Below are 18,936 nucleotides of genomic sequence, written 5' to 3' on the forward strand. Positions count from 1 at the left end.
AACAGTTTTAGCAGGTTAACATCATATAGCACTCTTGCGGCGATGATTAGGGCATCAAGATGGACTCAAATGAACATGATGCAATGGAATGAAATGAAGTACTCATCGAGGCGAACAATTTTACATATTACACGTATGAAATGGAGCAGTATGCAGCAAGTTATGATGCGATAAACAGGCGCACAAAATGCTGAAATTAAAGGGACAGCAGTTTTTATGAAAAAAAAAACAGAACGGGCGCAGGATAACTAAAATGCGACCGGGCGGGTTTTAGGCGGGGCTCACCTAGCGGGCTGAGCCCAGGTTGGCGGGGAGGTCTTGGCAGGCCGACGCGCTGGGCCGGCGGCCTGGCGCTGCTGGGCCGGGGCCCATGGGGAGAGGCGCGGGCAACGGGCACCGGGAGCGAGCGGCTCCTCTGCTCGCTCCCACTAGGGCATGGCGGCGGCGGCAGGGGTCAATGGCGCGGCGGCACGATGCAGGCGGGTCAAGGACGGGCAGAGGAGGCCGGGATCCTCCAGATCCGGGCGGAGGGGGCCATTCCCGGTGGCGGCGGCCGCAGGGGTGACTCCGGCGAGGAGCTCCAAGGGCGGCGAGGTTCCTGGAGAGAGAGAGAGAGGGATCAGAGAGAGAGAAGAAGAGGAAGGAGGCGGGGTCGCGAGCAGGGGAGGCGACACCTGGGGTCGACGGCGGCGACCGGAGCTCGTCTCCGGCGACGAGGTGGCAGGGTGCGAGGCGGCGCAGAGGCGGTGGCGCTCACCGTCGGCGGGGACGAGCGGCACGGGGCGGACCGAAGGGAGCGGGGCGGATTGGGCCCTGGTGGCGGCGAGATCCGGGCCCAGATGGGCCCAGATCGCGATCGTGCTGCTCCGGACAGAGGGGGAACTAGGTGGGCTGCAGGTGGGGTTAGTGGGCTGTGTTTAGAAGGCCTTGGGCTGAGAGGAGAGAGAGAAGAGGTGCGGCCCTGTGGCAGTTTCGGGGATCGAAACATCCAACGAATAGACCGGCTATATTGCGGTTGTAGGTTTAACGGTTGGGCTATCAAATGGACTCCGAATGCGATGAAACTTGGCAGGCGGTCTGTCTACACTATAATAAGACCGCACGACAAGTTGCAACCCATTCCGAGAACATTTTTATGCCACTTATAAAATAATATTTCAGAGGTGCCTCGGGCGCGTGCAAGTGTGTCTGGACTCCGAACGGACAACGGAGAGAACTGGGGGAACCCGAACGGATGCAAGTTTCGAAAAACATGCAGATGAAATGCAGATAATGACATGGCAAAATGCAACACGCAAGCAAATGACGTGGCAACAACGACGAATAACTGGCGGACACCTGGCGCAACGAATCCGGGGCGTTACATCACTGCCCCTACTACTCCCACCGCTGGCTAGGCCATCCCTCTACTCACCCACACCCCCTGTTATTCTGCGGCGACGGCAGCCTCACACCGCAGCCAAACCAGTGAACCCTCATACGCCTCTACGCATGGGCATCCACTGTCGTGTCTTCCCCGGCTCCGCGTCGTCCCCTTCCTTGGCCTCGTCGTCGTCCACCGCCCTGGTGCTGTCGGCGCGGCGTGGTCAACGTGGTCAAGGAACGACTTCCATTGGACGTGGACTGTACATGGAGAGGCTGACAGGTGGGTCCACGGTCGCATCAAGGAAGTGCTTCCTTATTACGCAGAAAATAATGATTCCTCCACCTGACAGCAGGGACCCACCGGACGGGCTGCCGTATTTCACAAAAAAAACATTTCCCCCTGACTGCTGGGACCCACCTGCTACATCTTTGCACGCAAGGAAGTGCGTCCATATTACGGGCAAAAAAATGATTCGCCCCCTGACTGCTGGGATCCACCAGCTACATCTTGGCACGCCAGGAAGTGCGTCTGGGCAAAAAAATGATTCGCCCCCCTGACTGTTGGGACCCACCAGTTACATCTTCGCACGCAAAGAAGTGCGTCCAGGAAAAAAACAATTCGCCCCCTGACTGCTGATACGTCTCCAACGTATCTACTTTTCCAAACACTTTTTCCCTTGTTTTGGACTCTAACTTGCATGATTTGAATGAAACTAACCCAGACTGACGCTGTTTTCAGCAGAACTGCCATGATGTTGTTTTATGTGTAGAAAAGAAAAGTTCTCGGAATGTCCTGGAAATCCACGAAGGCACTTTTTGAAATTAGTAAGAATTTTTGGCGAAAGAATCAAGACCAGGGGGCCCACAGGCTGTCCACGAGACAGGGGGGCGCCCCCCTAGGGCGTGGCCTCCTATCTCATGGGCCCCTTGGACCTCCACCGACCTCAACTCCAACTCCATATATTCATGTTCGGGGAGAAAAAATCAAATAGAAAGTTTCATCGCGTTTTACGACACGGAGCCGCCGCCAAGCCCTAATCTCTCTCGGGAGGCTGACCTGGAGTTTGTTTGGGGCTCCGGAGAGGGGGATTCATCGTCGTCGTCATCATCAACCGTCCTACATCACCAATTTCATGATGCTCACCGCCGTGCGTGAGTAATTCCATCGTAGGCTTGCTGGACGGTGATGGGTTGGATGAGATTACCATGTAATCAAGTTAGTTTTGTTAGGGTTTGATCCCTAGTATCCACTATGTTCTGAGATTGATGTTGCTATGACTTTGCTATGCTTAATGCTTGTCACTAGGGCCCGAGTGCCATGATTTTAGATCTGAATCTATTATGTTTTCATGAATATATGTGTGTTCTTGATCCTATCTTGCAAGTCTGTAGTCACCTATTATGTGTTATGATCCGACAACCCCGAAGTGACAATAATTGGGATACTTCTCGGTGATGACCATAGTTTGAGGAGTTCATGTATTCACTATGTGCTAATGCTTTGTTCCGGTTCTCTATTAAAAGGAGGCCTTAATATCCCTTAGTTTCCGCTAGGACCCCGCTGCCACAGGAGGGTAGGACAAAAGATGTCATGCAAGTTCTTTTCCATAAGCACGTATGACTATTTACAGAATACATGCCTACAGTACATTGATGAACTGGAGCTAGTTCTGTGTCACCCTATGTTATAACTATTGCATGAGGAATCGCATCCAGCATAATTATCCATCGCTGATCCATTGCCTACGAGCTTTTCATATATTGTTCTTCGCTTATTTACTTTTCCGTTGCTACTGCTACAACTACTACAAAAACCCAAAACATTTATCTTTACTTTTGCTACTGTTACCTTTATTATCATACCACTTTCCTACTAAATACTTTGCTGCAAACACTAAGTTATCCAGGTGTGGTTGAATTGACAACTCAACTGCTAATACTCAAGAATATTCTTTGGCTCCCTTTGTGTCGAATCAATAAATTTGGGTTGAATACTTTACCCTCGAAAGCTGTTGCGATCCCCTACACTTGTGGGTTATCAAGACTAATTTCTGGCGCCGTCGCCGGGGATCATAGCTCTATTCTCTGAGTCACTTGGGATTTGTATCGGTTGATCACTATGAAGAACTTGAAAGACGATCGAACTACTGTTTTGCTCTCAACTACGAGGGGAGGTAAGGAACTGCCATCTAGCTCTGCACTAGATTCTCCTTCCGTTATTAGTAGGCTTGCGACACCTAAACCTGCTACTGCTATGAATTCTGATATGTCGCATGTTATTGATGATGCCACTTCTGCTATGCATGATGAAACTACTTCTATGTGTGATACTACTTTGCCATTAGGTGAATTTCTTGATGAACAACTTGCTAGAGTTAGGGGGAATGATATTACTGAAGAACCTATTATTGATGATAGTGATGATGAAGGTTCTCCCAATGATTATGTATTGCCTGTTGTTCCTAAGGGTTATGTTATGAATGAAGAAGCTGCTAGGGAAATCTTTGCTTGCAATGATAGATATGACTTTAAGAAACTATTAGCTAAATGGAAGCAGCAGTCTCTTAATGCTAGGATGAAACCCGATCCTGCTTTTGCTACTTCACCTATCTGTGTTACTGATAAGGATTATGAATTCTCTGTTGGTCCTGAAATTATTACTTTAGTAGAATCTGATCCTTTTTATGGCCTTGAATCTGAATATGTCGTGGCACATCTTACCAAGTTGAATGATATAGCCACCCTGTTTACTAATGATGAGAAGTCTCTCTATTTTTATATCCTTAAGATATTTCCGTTCTCGTTAAAGGGTGATGCTAAGACTTGGTATAATTCTCTTGCTCCTGGTTGTGTGCGTAGTCCCTAGGATATGATTTATTACTTCTCTGCTAAATATTTCCCTGCTCATAAGAAACAAGCTGCCTTGCGGGAAATATATAATTTTGTGCAAATCAAAGAAGAGAGTCTCTCACAAGGTGGGGGAGGCTTCTCCGGTTACTTAATGCTTTGCCTGATCATCCTCTTAAGAAAAATGAAATACTTGATATCTTTTATAATGGACTAACCGATGCTTCCAAGGACTACTTGGATAGTTGTGCTGGTTGTGTTTTCAGGGAAAGAACAGTCGACGAAGCTGAAATATTATTGAATAATATGTTGACTAATGAAAATAATTGGACTCTTCCTGAGCCAGTTCCTGAAGTAATTCCTGAACCAATTGAGCCAACTCCTGAGCCTATTCCTAAACCCACTCCAAAGAAGAGAGGTGTTTTATTTCTCAGTCCTGAAGATATGCAAGAGGCAAAGAAATCAATGAAAGAAAAAGGTATTAAAGCTGAAGATGTTAAGAATTTACCTCCTATTGAAGAAATACATGGTCTTAATATACCGCCTGAAGAACCACATTGTCTTGATAACCCGACATAGGTAGTAAATGTAAATTCTCTCTATAGATATGATAAAGTTAAAATACCCTCTATGAAATTTCATAGCCCATGCTTAGATGAATTTGATGACTTTATGGCTAGGTAAGAAAGTTTTAATGCTTATGTTTGTAGAGAGTTAAAGAATAATGCTTTCGAGATAGGACGCGTAGGTGATAATCTGGCTAGAGTTAAAGATGAACTTCACCGCATTAGAAAATATGCTTCTATGGTTGCTACTCAAGCTGAGCAAGTACTTAAAGCTCAAAATGATTTGCTTGAGGAATTAAATAATAAAAATGACTTTGCTGTTAGAGTGGCTACTAGAACTGGTAGAATGACTCAGGAACTCTTGTGTCCTGAAGGCCACCCTAAGAGAATCGAGCAAGATTCTGAGAGAAATAATTTAGAGGCACCTAGTGTTGGAAATATGCCCTAGAGGCAATAATAAATTAGTTATTATATTTCCTTGTTCATGATAATCGTTTATTATCCATGCTATAATTGTATTGATAGGAAACTCAGATACATGTTTCTCGATTATGGAGGTGATAAAGAGTTCGGCGTAAAGGGTTACGTCGATGCAAGCTTTAACACCTATCCGAATGACTCTGAGTAGCAAACCAGATACGTATAGTGGAGCAACCATTTGGAATAGCTCCAAGTGGAGCGTGGAAGCAGCATTTACAACATGACCTAGAGATTTGCGAAGTACATACGGATCTGAATGTTGCAGACCCGTTGACTAAAACCTCTCTCACAAGCATAACATGATCAAACCCCAGAACTCATTGAGTCTTAATCACATGATGATGTGAACTAGTTTAATGACACTAGTAAACTCTTTGGATGTTGGTCACATGGCGATGTGACCTGTGAGTGTTAATCACATGGCGATGTGAACTAGATTATTGACTCCAGTGCAAGTGGGAGACTGTTGGAAATATGCCCTAGAGGCAATAATAAATTAGTTATTATATTTCCTTGTTCATGATAATCGTTTATTATCCATGCTATAATTGTATTGATAGGAAACTCAGATACATGTGTGGATACATAGACAACACCATGTCCCTAGTAAGCCTCTAGTTGACTAGCTCGTTGATCAATAGATGGTTACGGTTTCCTGACCATGGACATTGGATGTCGTTGATAACGGGATCACATCATTAGGAGAATGATGTGATGGACAAGACCCAATCCTAAGCCTAGCACAAAGATCGTGTACTTCGTATGCTAAAGCTTTTCTAATGTCAAGTATCATTTCCTTAGACCATGAGATTGTGCAACTCCCGGATACCGTAGGAATGATTTGGGTGTACCAAACGTCACAACGTAACTGGGTGGCTATAAAGGTGCACTATGGGTATCTCCAAAAGTGTCTGTTTGGTTGGCACGAATCGAGACTGGGATTTGTCACTCCATGTGATAGAGAGGTATCTCTGGGCCCACTCGGTAGGACATCATCATAATGTGCACAATGTGACCAAGGGGTTGATCACGGGATGATGTGTTACGGAATGAGTAAAGAGACTTGCCGGTAACGAGATTGAACAAGGTATCGGGATACCGACGATCGAATCTCGGGAAAGTAATATACCGCTAGACAAAGGGAATTGAATACGGGATTGATTGAATCCTTGACATCGTGGTTCATCCGATGAGATCATCGTGGAACATGTGGGAGACAACATGGGTATCCAGATCCCGCTGTTGGTTATTGGCCGGAGAGTTGTCTCGGTCATGTCTACGTGTCTCCCGAACCGTAGGGTCTACACACTTAAGGTTTGATGACACTATGGTTATAGGGAATAGATGTACGCGGTTACCGAATGTTGTTCGGAGTCACGGATGAGATCCCGGATGTCACGAGGAGTTCCGGAATGGTCTAGAGGTGAAGATTGATATATTGGACGAAGGGTTTTGGAGTCCGGAAGTGTTCCGGAGGTACCGGGTGATGACCAGCATGACCGAAAGGTGTTTCGGGAGCCCTGGCAAGTGTTGTGGGGGCTTCATGGGCCAAGGGAAGGGGGCAAACCATCCCACTAAGGGGCTGTGCGCCCCCTCACCTATTCCCACGTGACCAGGGGGTTTGGGGCGCCCCATCCAGGGTTCCCACCTCCTGGCTTGGGGGCCAAGTCACCCAAAGGGGAGATCTCATCTGCCCTGGCCGCCGGCCCCCCTAGGGGAAACCCTAGGGCGCATTCCCCTCCCCTTGCCCCTATATATAGTGGAGGTTTTGGGGCTGCCCAACACACGAGTCTCTCTCTCCCAAGGCGCAGCCCTACCTCTCTCCCTCCTCATCTCTCATAGTGCTTGGCGAAGCCCTGCTAGAGTACCGCGCTCCTCCACCAACACCACACCGTCGTGCTGCTGCTGGACGGAGTCTTCCCCAACCTCTCCCTCTCTCCTTGCTGGATCAAGGCATGGGAGATGTCACCGGGCTGCACGTGTGTTGATCGCGGAGGCGCCGTTGTTCGGCGCTTAGATCGGAATCAACTGCGATCTGAATCGCGACGAGTACGACTCCTTCATCCGCGTTCTTGTAACGCTTCCGCATAGCGATCTACAAGGGTATGTAGATGCACTCCCCTTTCCCTCGTTGCTAGATTACTCCATAGATTGATCTTGGTGATGCGTAGAAAATTTGGAATTTCTGCTACGTTCCCCAACAGTGGCATCATGAGCTAGGTCTATGCGTAGTTTCTATGCACGAGTAGAACACAAGTTGTTGTGGGCGTTGATTTTGTTCAATCTGCTTACCATTACTAGTCCAATCTTTTTTCGACGGTATTGTGGGATGAAGCGGCCCGGACCGACCTTACACGTACACTTACGTGAGACGGGTTCCACTGACTTACATGCACTAGTTGCATAAGGTGGCTAGCGGATGTCAGTCTCTCCCACTTTAGTCAGATCGGATTCGATGAAAAGGGTCCTTATGACGGGTAAATAGCAATTGACATATCACGTTGTGGTTTTGCGTAGGTAAGAAACGTTCTTCCTAGAAACCCATAGCAGCCACATAAAACATGCAAACAACAATTAGAGGACATCTAACTTGTTTTTGCAGGGTATGCTATGTGATGTGATATGGCCAAAAAGAATGTGATGAATGATATGTGATGTATGAGATTGATCATGTTCTTGTAATAGGAATCACGACTTGCATGTCGATGAGTATGACAACCGGCAGGAGCCATAGGAGTTGTCTTAATTTATTGTATGACCTGCGTGTCAATGAACAACGCCGTGTAATTACTTTACTTTATTGCTAAACCATTAGCCATAGTATTAGAAGTAATAGTTGGCGAGACAACTTCATGGAGACACGATGATGGAGATCACGATGATGGAGATCATGGTATCATGTCGGTAACGATGATGATCATGGAGCCCCAAAGATGGAGATCAAAAGGAGCAAAATGATATTGGCCATATCATGTCACTTTTTGATTGCATGTGATGTTTATCATGTTTATGCATCTTATTTGCTTAGAACGACGGTAGTAAATAAGATGATCCCACATTAAAATTTGAAGAAAGTGTTCCCCCTAACTGTGCACCGTTGCTAAAGTTCGTTGTTTCGAAGCACCACGTGATGATCAGGTGTGATAGATTCTAACATTCACATACAACGGGTGTAAGCCAGATTTACACACGCGAAACACTTAGGTTGACTTGACGAGCCTAGCATGTACATACATGGCCTCGGAGCACAAGAGACCGAAAGGTCGAGCATGAGTCGTATGGTAGATACGATCAACATGAAGATGTTCACCGATGATGACTAGTCCGTCTCACATGATGATCGGACACGGCCTAGTTGACTCAGATCATGTAATCCCTTAGATGACTAGAGGGATGTCTATCTGAGTGGGAGTTCATAAGATGAACTTAATTATCCTGAACATAGTCAAAAAGATCTTTGCAAATTATGTCGTAAGCTCACGCTTTAGTTCTACTGTTTAGATATGTTCCTAGAGAAAAATTGAGTTGAAAGTTGATAGTAGCGATTATGCGGACTAGGTCCGTAAACTGAGGATTGTCCTCATTGCTTCGTAGAAGGCTTATGTCCTTAATGCACCGCTCAGTGTGCTGAACGTCGAACGTCGTCCGTGGATGTTGCGAACATCTGACATATACGTTTTGATAACTACGTGATAGTTCAGTTAAACGGTTTAGAGTTGAGGCACCAAAGACGATTTCGAAACATCGCGGAACATATGAGATGTTTCGAGGGCTGAAATTGGGATTTCAGGCTCGTGCCCACATCAAGAGGTATAAGACCTCCGGCGATTTTCTTAGCCCGCAAACTAAGGGAGAAAAGCTCAATCGTTGAGCTTGTGCTCAGATTGTTTGAGTACAACAATCACTTGAATCAAGTGGGAGTTGATCTTCTAGATGAGATAGTGATGTTTCTCCAAAGTCATTGCCACCAAGCTGCTAGAGCTTCGTGATGAACTATAACATATCAGGGATAGATATGATGATCCTTGAGATATTCGCGATGTTTGACACCGTGAAGGTAGAAATCAAGAAGGAGCACCAATTGTTGATGGTTGGTGAAACCACTAGTTTCAAGAAGGGCAAGGGCAAGAAGGGATACTTCATGAAACGGAAAATCAGCTGCTGCTCTAGTGAAGAAACCCAAGGTTGAACCCAAACCCGAGACGTGCTTCTGTAATAAGGGGAACAGCCACTGGAGCAGAGTTACCCTAGATACTTGGTAGATGAGAAGGCTGGCAAGGTCGATAGAAGTATATTGGATATACATTATGTTTATGTGTACTTTACTAGTACTCCTAGTAGCACCAGGGTATTAGATACCGGTTCGGTTGCTAAGTGTTAGTAACTCGAAATAAAAGGGTGCAGAGTAAACGGAGACTAGCTAAAGGTGAGCTGGCGATATGTGTTGGAAGTTTTTTTTTTCAAGCTTGATGTGATCAAGCATCGCACGCTCCCTCTACCATCGAGATTGGTGTTAAACCTAAATAATTGTTATTTGGTGTTTGCGTTGAGCATAGACATGATTGGATTATGTCTATCGCAATACGGTTATTCATTTAAGGAGAATAATGGTTACTCTGTTTATTTGAATAATACCTTCAATGGTCTTGCACCTAAAATGAATGGTTTATTGAATCTCGATCGTAGTGATACACATGTTCATGCCAAAAGATATAAGATAGTAATGATAGTACCACCTACTTGTGGCACTGCCATGTAAGTCATATTGGTATAAAACGCATGAAGAAGCTCCATGTTGATGGATCTTTGGACTCACTCGTTTTTTGAAAAGTTTGAGACATGCGAACCATGTCTATTGGTGTATATGCATGAAGAAACTCCATGCAAATGGACCGTTTGGACTCACTTGATTTTGAATCACTTGAGACATGCAAATCATACCACATGGGCAAGATGACTGAAAGCCTCGTTTTCAGTAAAATGGAACAAGAAAGCAACTTGTTGGAAGTAATACATTTTGATGTGTGCAGTCCAATGGGTGCTGAGGAACGCAGTGGATATCGTTATGTTCTTACTTCACGGATGATTTGAGTAGATACTGAGTATATTTACTTGATGAAACACAAGTCTGAATTATTGAATGGTTCAAGTAATTTCAGAGTGAAGTTGAAGATCATCGTGACAAGAGGATAAAATGTCTATGATATGATCATAGAGATGAGTATCTAAGTTACAAGCTTTGGCACGCAATTAAGACATTGTGGAAATTGTTTTACAATTAATACCGCCTGGAACACCATAGTGTGATGGTGTGTCCGAACATCATAGTTGCACCCTATTGGATATGGTGCGTACCATGATGTCTCTTATTGAATTACCACTATCGTTCATGGGTTAGGCATTAGAGACAACTGCACTCACTTTAATAGGGCACCACGTAATTCCATTGAGACGACACCATTTGAACTATGGTTTGGAGAAACCTAAGTTATCGTTTCTTAAAAGTTTGGGGCTGCGACGCTTATGTGAAAAAGTTTCAGGTTGATAAGCTCGAACCCAAAGCGGATAAAATGCATCTTTATAGGACACCCAAAACAGTTGGGTATACCTCCAGTCTCAGTTCCGGAAGCAAAAGGGATTGTTTCTAGAATTAGGTCCTTTCTCGAGGAAAAGTTTCTCTCGAAAGAATTGAGTGGGAGGATGGTGGAGACTTGATAAGGTTATTGAACCGTCTCTTCAACTAGTGTGTAGTAGTGCATAGGAAATTGTTCCTTTGGCGCCTGCACCAATTGAAGTAGAAGCTTATGATAGTGATCATGAAGCTTCGGATCAAGTCACTACCGTACCTCGTAGGGTGACAACGATGCGTACTACTTCAGAGTGGTACAGTAATCCTGTCTTGAAGGTCATGTTGCTAGACAACAATGAACCTACGAGCTATGGAGAAGCGATGGTGGGCCTGGATTCCGACAAATGGCTAGAGGCCATAAAATCCGAGAGAGGATCCATGTATAAAACAAAGTGTAGACTTTGGAAGAACTACCTGATGGTAGTAAGGCTGTTGGGTACAGATGTATTCTAAGAGGGAAGACAGACAATGATGGTATGTGTCACCATTAAGAAAGCTCAGCTTGTCGCTAAGATGTTTCCGACAAGTTCAAGGAGTTGACTACGATGAGACTTTCTCACTCATAGTGATGCTAAGAGTCTGTTGGAATCTTATTAGCACTTACTGCATTATTTATGAAATCTTGCAGATAGGATGTCAAAACATTGTTTCCTCGAAAATTTTCTTGAGGAAAGGTTGCATGTGATACAACCAGAAGGTTTTTGTCAATCCTAAAAGATGCTAACAAGTACACAAAGCTCCAGCAATCCTTCTAAGGACTAGAGTATGCATCTCGGAGTTGGAATATAAGCTTTGATGAGATAATCAAAGTTTTTGGGTTTATACAAAGTTTGTTAGAAACTTGTATTTACAGTAAATTGAGTGGGAGCACTACAACATTTCTGATAAGTATATGTGAATGACATATTGTTGATCCGAAATGATGTAAAATTCTAGAAAGCATAAAGGGTTGTTTGAAAGGAGTTTTTCAAGGGAAAACCTGGATTAAGCTGCTTGAACATTGAGCATCAAGATTTTTAAGGATAGATCAAAACGCTTAATGGTACTTTCAAATGAGCACATACCTTGACATGATCTTGAAGGTGTTCAAGATGGATCAGTCAAAGAAGGAGTTCTAGCCTGAGTTGTAAGGTATGAAGTTAAGACTTAAAGCTCGACCACGGCAGAAGAAAGAGAAAGGACGAATGTCGTCCCCTATGCCTTAGCCATAGGCTCTATACATATGCTATGCTGAGTACCGCACCTGATGTGTGCCTTGCCACATGTCTGGCAAGGGGGTACAAGAATGATCTAGGAATGGATCATTGGATAGCGGTCAAAATTGTCCTTGGAGTAATAAGGACATGTTTCTCGATTATGGAGGTGATAAAGAGTTTGGCGTAAAGGGTTACGTCGATGCAAGCTTTAACACCTATCTGAATGACTCTGAGTAGCAAACCGGATATGTATAGTGGAGCAACCATTTGGAATAGCTCCAAGTGGAGCGTGGAAGCAACATTTACAACATGACCTAGAGATTTGCGAAGTACATACGGATTGCAGACCCGTTGACTAAAACCTCTCTCACAAGCATAACATGATCAAACCCCAGAACTCATTGAGTCTTAATCACATGATGATGTGAACTAGTTTAGTGACACTAGTAAACTCTTTGGATGTTGGTCACATGGCGATGTGACCTGTGAGTGTTAATCACATGGCGGTGTGAACTAGATTATTGACTCTAGTGCAAGTGGGAGACTGTTGGAAATATGCCCTAGAGGCAATAATAAATTAGTTATTATATTTCCTTGTTCATGATAATCATTTATTATCCATGCTATAATTGTATTGATAGGAAACTCAGATACATGTGTGGATACATAGACAACGCCATGTCCCTAGTAAGCCTCTAGTTGACTAGCTCGTTGATCAATAGATGGTTACGGTTTCCTGACCATGGACATTGGATGTCGTTGATAACGGGACCACATCATTAGGAGAATGATGTGATGGACAAGACCCAATCCTAAGCCTAGCACAAAGATCGTGTAGTTCGTATGCTAAAGCTTTTCTAATGTCAAGTATCATTTCCTTAGACCATGAGATTGTGCAACTCCAGGATACCATAGGAATGCTTTGGGTGTACCAAACGTCACAACGTAACTGGGTGGCTATAAAGGTGCAGTACGGGTATCTCCGGAAGTGTGTGTTGGGTTCGCACGAATCGAGACTGGGATTTGTCACTCCGTGTGACGGAGAGGTATCTGTGGGCCCACTCGGTAGGACATCATCATAATGTGCACAATGTGACCAAGGGGTTGATCACGGGATGATGTGTTACGGAAGAGTAAAGAGACTTGTCGGTAACGAGATTGAACAAGGTATCAGGATACCGACGATCGAATCTCGGGCAAGTACTATACCTCTAGACAAAGGGAATTGAATACAAGATTGATTGAATCCTTGACATCGTGGTTCATTCGATGAGATCATCGTGGAACATGTGGGAGCCAACATGGGTATCGAGATCCCGCTGTTGGTTATTGGCCGGAGAGTTGTCTCGGTCATGTCTATGTGTCTCCCGAACCCATAGGGTCTACACACTTAAGGTTCGATGACGCTAGGGTTATAGGGAATAGATGTACGCGGTTACTGAATGTTGTTTGGAGTCCCGGATGAGATCCCGGACGTCACGAGGAGTCCAGAATGGTCCGAAGGTGAAGATTGATATCTTGGACGAAGGGTTTTGGAGTCCAGAAGTGTTCCGGAGGTACCGGGTGATGACCAGCATGACCGAAAGGTGTTTCGGGAGCCCCGGCAAGTGTTGGGGGGGGGGGCTTCATGGGCCAAGGGAAGGGGGCAAACCAGCCCACTAAGGGGCTGTGCGGCCCCCTCACCTATTCCCACGTGACCAGGGTGTTTGGGGCGCCCCATCCAGGGTTCCCACCTCCTGGCTTGGGGGCCAAGTCACCCAAAGGGGAGATCTCATCTGCCCTGGCCGCCGGCCCCCCTAGGGGAAACCCTAGGGCGCCTTCCTCTCCCCTTGCCCCTATATATAGTGGAGGTTTTGGGGCTGCTCAACACACGAGTCTCTCTCTCCCAAGGCGCAGCCCTACCTCTCTCCCTCCTCATCTCTCGTAGTGCTTGGCGAAGCCCTGCTAGAGTACCGCGCTCCTCCACCACCACCACACCGTCGTGCTGCTGCTGGACGGAGTCTTCCCCAACCTCTCCCTCTCTCCTTGCTGGATCAAGGCATGGGAGATGTCACCGGGCTGCACGCGTGTTGAACACGGAGGCGCCGTTGTTCGGCGCATAGATCGGAATCAACTGTGATCTGAATCGCTACGAGTACGACTCCTTCATCCGCGTTCTTGTAACGCTTCCGCATAGCGATCTACAAGGGTATGTAGATGCACTCCCCTTTCCCTCGTTCCTAGATTACTCCATAGATTGATCTTGGTGATGCGTAGAAAATTTTGAATTTCTGCTACGTTCCCCAACACCTAGTTCTTCTAAAAAGAAGAAAAAGAAAAACGATAGAACTTTGCATGCTCCTAGTGAACCTACTATAGACACACCTGAGAATCCCAATGATATTTCTATTTCTGATGCTGAAACACAATCAGGTGATGAACATGAACCTAGTGATAATGTTAACAATAATGTTCATGTTGATGCTCAACCTAGCAAAAACAATGATGTAGAGATTGAACCTGTTGTTGATCTTGATAACCCACAATCAAAGAATCAACGTTATGATAAGAGAGATTTTGTTGCTAGGAAGCACGGTAAAGAAAGAGAACCATGGGTTCAGAAACCCATGTCCTTTCCTCCTAAACCATCCAAGTCAAAGGATGATGAGGATTTTGAGTGCTTTGCTGAAATGATTAGACCAATTTTCTTACGTATGCGCTTAACGGATATGCTTAAAGTAAATCCTTATGCTAAGTATATTAAGGATATCATTACAAACAAAAGAAAGATACCGGAAGCTGAAATTTCCACCATGCTTGCTAATTACATTTTTAAGGGTGGAATACCAAAGAAACTTGGAGATCCCGGTGTTCCAACTATACCATGCTCCACTAAAAGAAATCATGTTAGAACTGCTTTATGTGATCTTGGAGCCGGTGTTAGTGTTATGCCTCTCTCTTTATATCGTAGACTTGAATTGAATAAGTTGACGCCTACTGAAATATCTTTGCAAATGGTTGATAAATCAACTGCTATACCTGTCGGCATTTGTGAGGATGTGCCTGTTGTGGTTGCAAATGTCACTATCTTAACGGACTTTGTTATTCTTGATATCCCCGAGGATGATAGTATGTCTATTATCCTTGGTATACCTTTTCTTAATACTGCAGGGGCTGTTATTGATTGCAACAAAGGTAATGTCACTTTTCATGTTAATGGTAATGAGCATACGGTACACTTTCCGAGGAGACAATCTCAAGTTCATAGCATCAATTCTATTGAAAAAGTTCCAACTATCATTTTTGGAGGTTTTTAATTTCCTCTCCCTACTGTCAAGAAAAAGTATGATATTCTTATTGTTGGGGATATTCATATCCCCGTTGAGGTAACTTAGTGTTATTCGAAATTTCTCTGGTTCCGTGTTATTCGGAATGAGTTTGTTAACAAGACTTGATCAACCCTATTAGTGGATTCATTTTCATGATCACGAGATGGATGAAACTAGAAGGCACAACATTCTGTACCCACTTTTTACTTTCTGTTATTTAGAATAAATAAAGCAAAAATAGTATTATCCGTTTGTTTTCTGAATTATCCGTGCAATAAAAAATAGTCCGAAAATAAAAGTGCTCCAAATGCCCTGCAAATTTAGTATGATTTTTTTTGGAATATTTGAGGATTTTAGGCACTGCAAACACTGCAGGAGGGGCAAGCACCAAGCCACGAGAGAGGAGGGCACGCCCCCTATAGGGCGCCCCGCTGTCTCGTGGGCCCCTGGTGGCCCCCCTCCACTTATGCCAGCACCCACACACTTCATATTCTACCTAAACAAATCCCCATCCAGCTCAAGCACGAGTTCTAGCTTGTTTTTCTGCGATTTTTGATCTCCTTTCTCAAAGCTCCATTCAAAAAAACTGCTTTGGGAGATTCTTGCTTGGAATGTGACTCCTCCATTGGTCCAATTAGTTTTTGTTCTAGTGCTTTATTCATTGCAAATTTTTGCTGCTTAGGTGACCATGTTCTTGAGCTTGCATGTTAAATTTTTGAGGTCCCAAGCAATTCCAATGCATGATATAGGCTCTAGGCACTTGTAGGAGTAGTTTCTATCAATCTTGTTTAGTTCTATTCACTTTTATTTTGAAGTTACTAAAATTTTAGAAATTTTCAGAAAATGTTGTGGAAACTTTTGAGGGGCTCTTCTAGCCAAAGATCTAAGGAAAAACAAGACAAAGAGAAGGAAAAAGCCAAGTATAATCTTCCTCGCTTAGCAGAAGTACGGTCGTGTGAATGGCCATGTGAGGATTTCTTGAAAGAAGCTAGGATTCATGAAGATTTTTATGCTTTGATCGAGACTGCAGGCCTCATCGGTTTCATGAACGACCGAATCGATCAGTATCTCTTACTCACCAATACTTTCATGCAAAACTTTTATTATTATCCTAAGAAGTCACCGCCTACAGTATCATTTCATTTATATGATGAATTCAAAGAAATTTCTTTACGTCATTTTTGCGCGGTATGTAGGATACCTTATGAGGGAGAATTAGAGGAACCCCATCGTGAATATGTGGGTGGCTTCGTTAAAACTATTGTTGTGGAAGAGCCAAAGAAGGGCTCTGAGGCAAAAGTCTCTAGCATACACTTTCCTGTTTTACGCTACTTTTCCATATTTGCTAGTAGATGCTTGATTGGTCGTGGAAATAGTGGAAATTTGAGCGTTCCAGATATTATTATTCTTCAACATGCTTTGCTGGGAGACAATACTTTTAGTATGGGTGTCGTCGTTGCTAAACGGCTATAGCCCTAAATCGTACAAAAGGCCCCATATTTGGAGGTATCTATGCTGCACGCCTTGCTAAACATTTTCAGATACCCATTAGGCACCATGAGGAGGATGAGATAAAATTGCCTCCTCACATTTTGGATTACAAGAGCATGGTAGCACACAAGTTTATTGTTGACAACGAAGAAAAGATGCTCTTGTATAAACTTAGATTTAATAAGAAACACATTGAGATTATTATTTTGCCTGCGCCTCTGTTGTTTGATTTGCTTGCAGAAAATCGTCTTGTCACGCCAGAAGCGGTGAACAATCATCGAGCTCAAGCTTTTACTCCAGAACCTGAACCTGAGATGGACCCTTATCATGCATCATCTGTCCAGTGGGATCTGGAGATGACCAGGCAGTGGTATCCTGATTATACCTCCCATTACACCGGGGAGCAACGTTCCTTGGTATTAGACCAACTTAGTCCAAAAGCCTAAGCTTGGGGGAGTACGTATTTCTCACCGACTTTACATTCATGTTCACACACTAGTCGTTGGTGCTCATACTCTTTCATTGTATTATCCATGCTAGTTTAAATTTCTTTTTCTAGCTTTCTTCTTGCGTGTTTGATAAACTTAAGAAAAAACAAAAAAAATAGTTAGTTTAATTTCCATGCTTGTAGTAGAAATTAAAATGAAAACCCAAAAAGATTTCTAGTTCTTCTTCTTACTTGTTGGGAGCTTTCCCATGTAAATAGTTTTCTTTTCTTTTCTTTTCTTTGGGGTCAAGAAGACCATATTGAAAATGTTTAATGGCTCTCATATGCATGATTGTTTATTTAATTTAGAGCCCATATTACCCTGTCTTCTCTCTTGAGTTGAATGCTTGCAGATTCCAGCTTAGTCCAATGCACGTACACTATTATTATTATACACATCGTTCGGTCATGCAAGTGAAAGGCAATAATGACGATATATGATGGACTTATTGGGACGAGAAAAGCTGGTATGAACTCGACCTCTCTTGTTTTTGTAAATATGATGAGTTCATCGTTCCCGAGTCAGTTATTATGAAGTTAACATATTTGCAATGACATCTAGAGATTATAGTTGCTTGTGCCATGCTTGATTAGCTATGAGTTATAATGGTTTACCTTGCGTGCCAACATGCTATTAGAATGATTGTATCCTCCTTTAAATGAATTGAGTGACTCGACTTGGCACATGTTCACGCATGTAGTTGAATCAAATCAACATAGCCTTCACGATATTTATGTTCATGGTGGATTATATCCTACTCATGCTTGTACCCGGTGTGAATTAATTTTAATGCATGTTTACGACTGCCGTCGCTCTCTCAGTTGGTCGCTTCCCAGTCTTTTGCTAGCCTTCACCTGTACTAAGCGGGAATACTGCTTGTGCATCCAAACTCCTTAAACCCCAAAGTTGTTCCATATGAGTCCACATACCTACCTATATGCGGTATTTACCTGCCGTTCCAAGTAAATTTGTATGTGCCAAACTCCAAACCTTCAAATGAAATTCTGTTTTGTATGCTCGAGCAGCTCATCTTTCAACTAGGGCTGCCTATATCTTCCATGCTAGGTGGGTTATTCTCATGAGGAGTGGACTCCGCTCCTCATTCACGAGAAAGGGCCGGTAACCGGGATGCCCAGTCCCATGATCCAAAAAGATCAAAGCAAATCAAAATAATTAAACAAAACTCCCCCAGGGTTGTTGAGTGTTGGAGGCACTCGTTGTTTCGAGAAAGCCATGGATTGATGCTTGTTAGTGGTTGGGGGAGTATAAACCTTTACCATTCTGTTTGGGAACTACCTATAATGCATTTAGTATGGAAGATACAACCATCTCATAGTTGTTGCGTTGACAGTGAAAGTATGCCGCTCAAAATGTTATTCAATCTCTATTTTAAAATCGAGCTCTGGCACCTCTACAAATCCCTGCTTCCCTCTGCGAAGGGCCTATCTATTTACTTTTATGTTGAGTCATCACCCTTCTTATTAATAAGCACCCGCTGGAGAGCACACTGTCATTTGCATTCATTACTATTGGTTTATATTGGGTATGACTTGACTGGATCTCTTT

Source organism: Triticum aestivum, chromosome 2B (genome assembly GCF_018294505.1).
Source record: "Triticum aestivum cultivar Chinese Spring chromosome 2B, IWGSC CS RefSeq v2.1, whole genome shotgun sequence".
Classification (NCBI taxonomy): Eukaryota; Viridiplantae; Streptophyta; class Magnoliopsida; order Poales; family Poaceae; genus Triticum; species Triticum aestivum.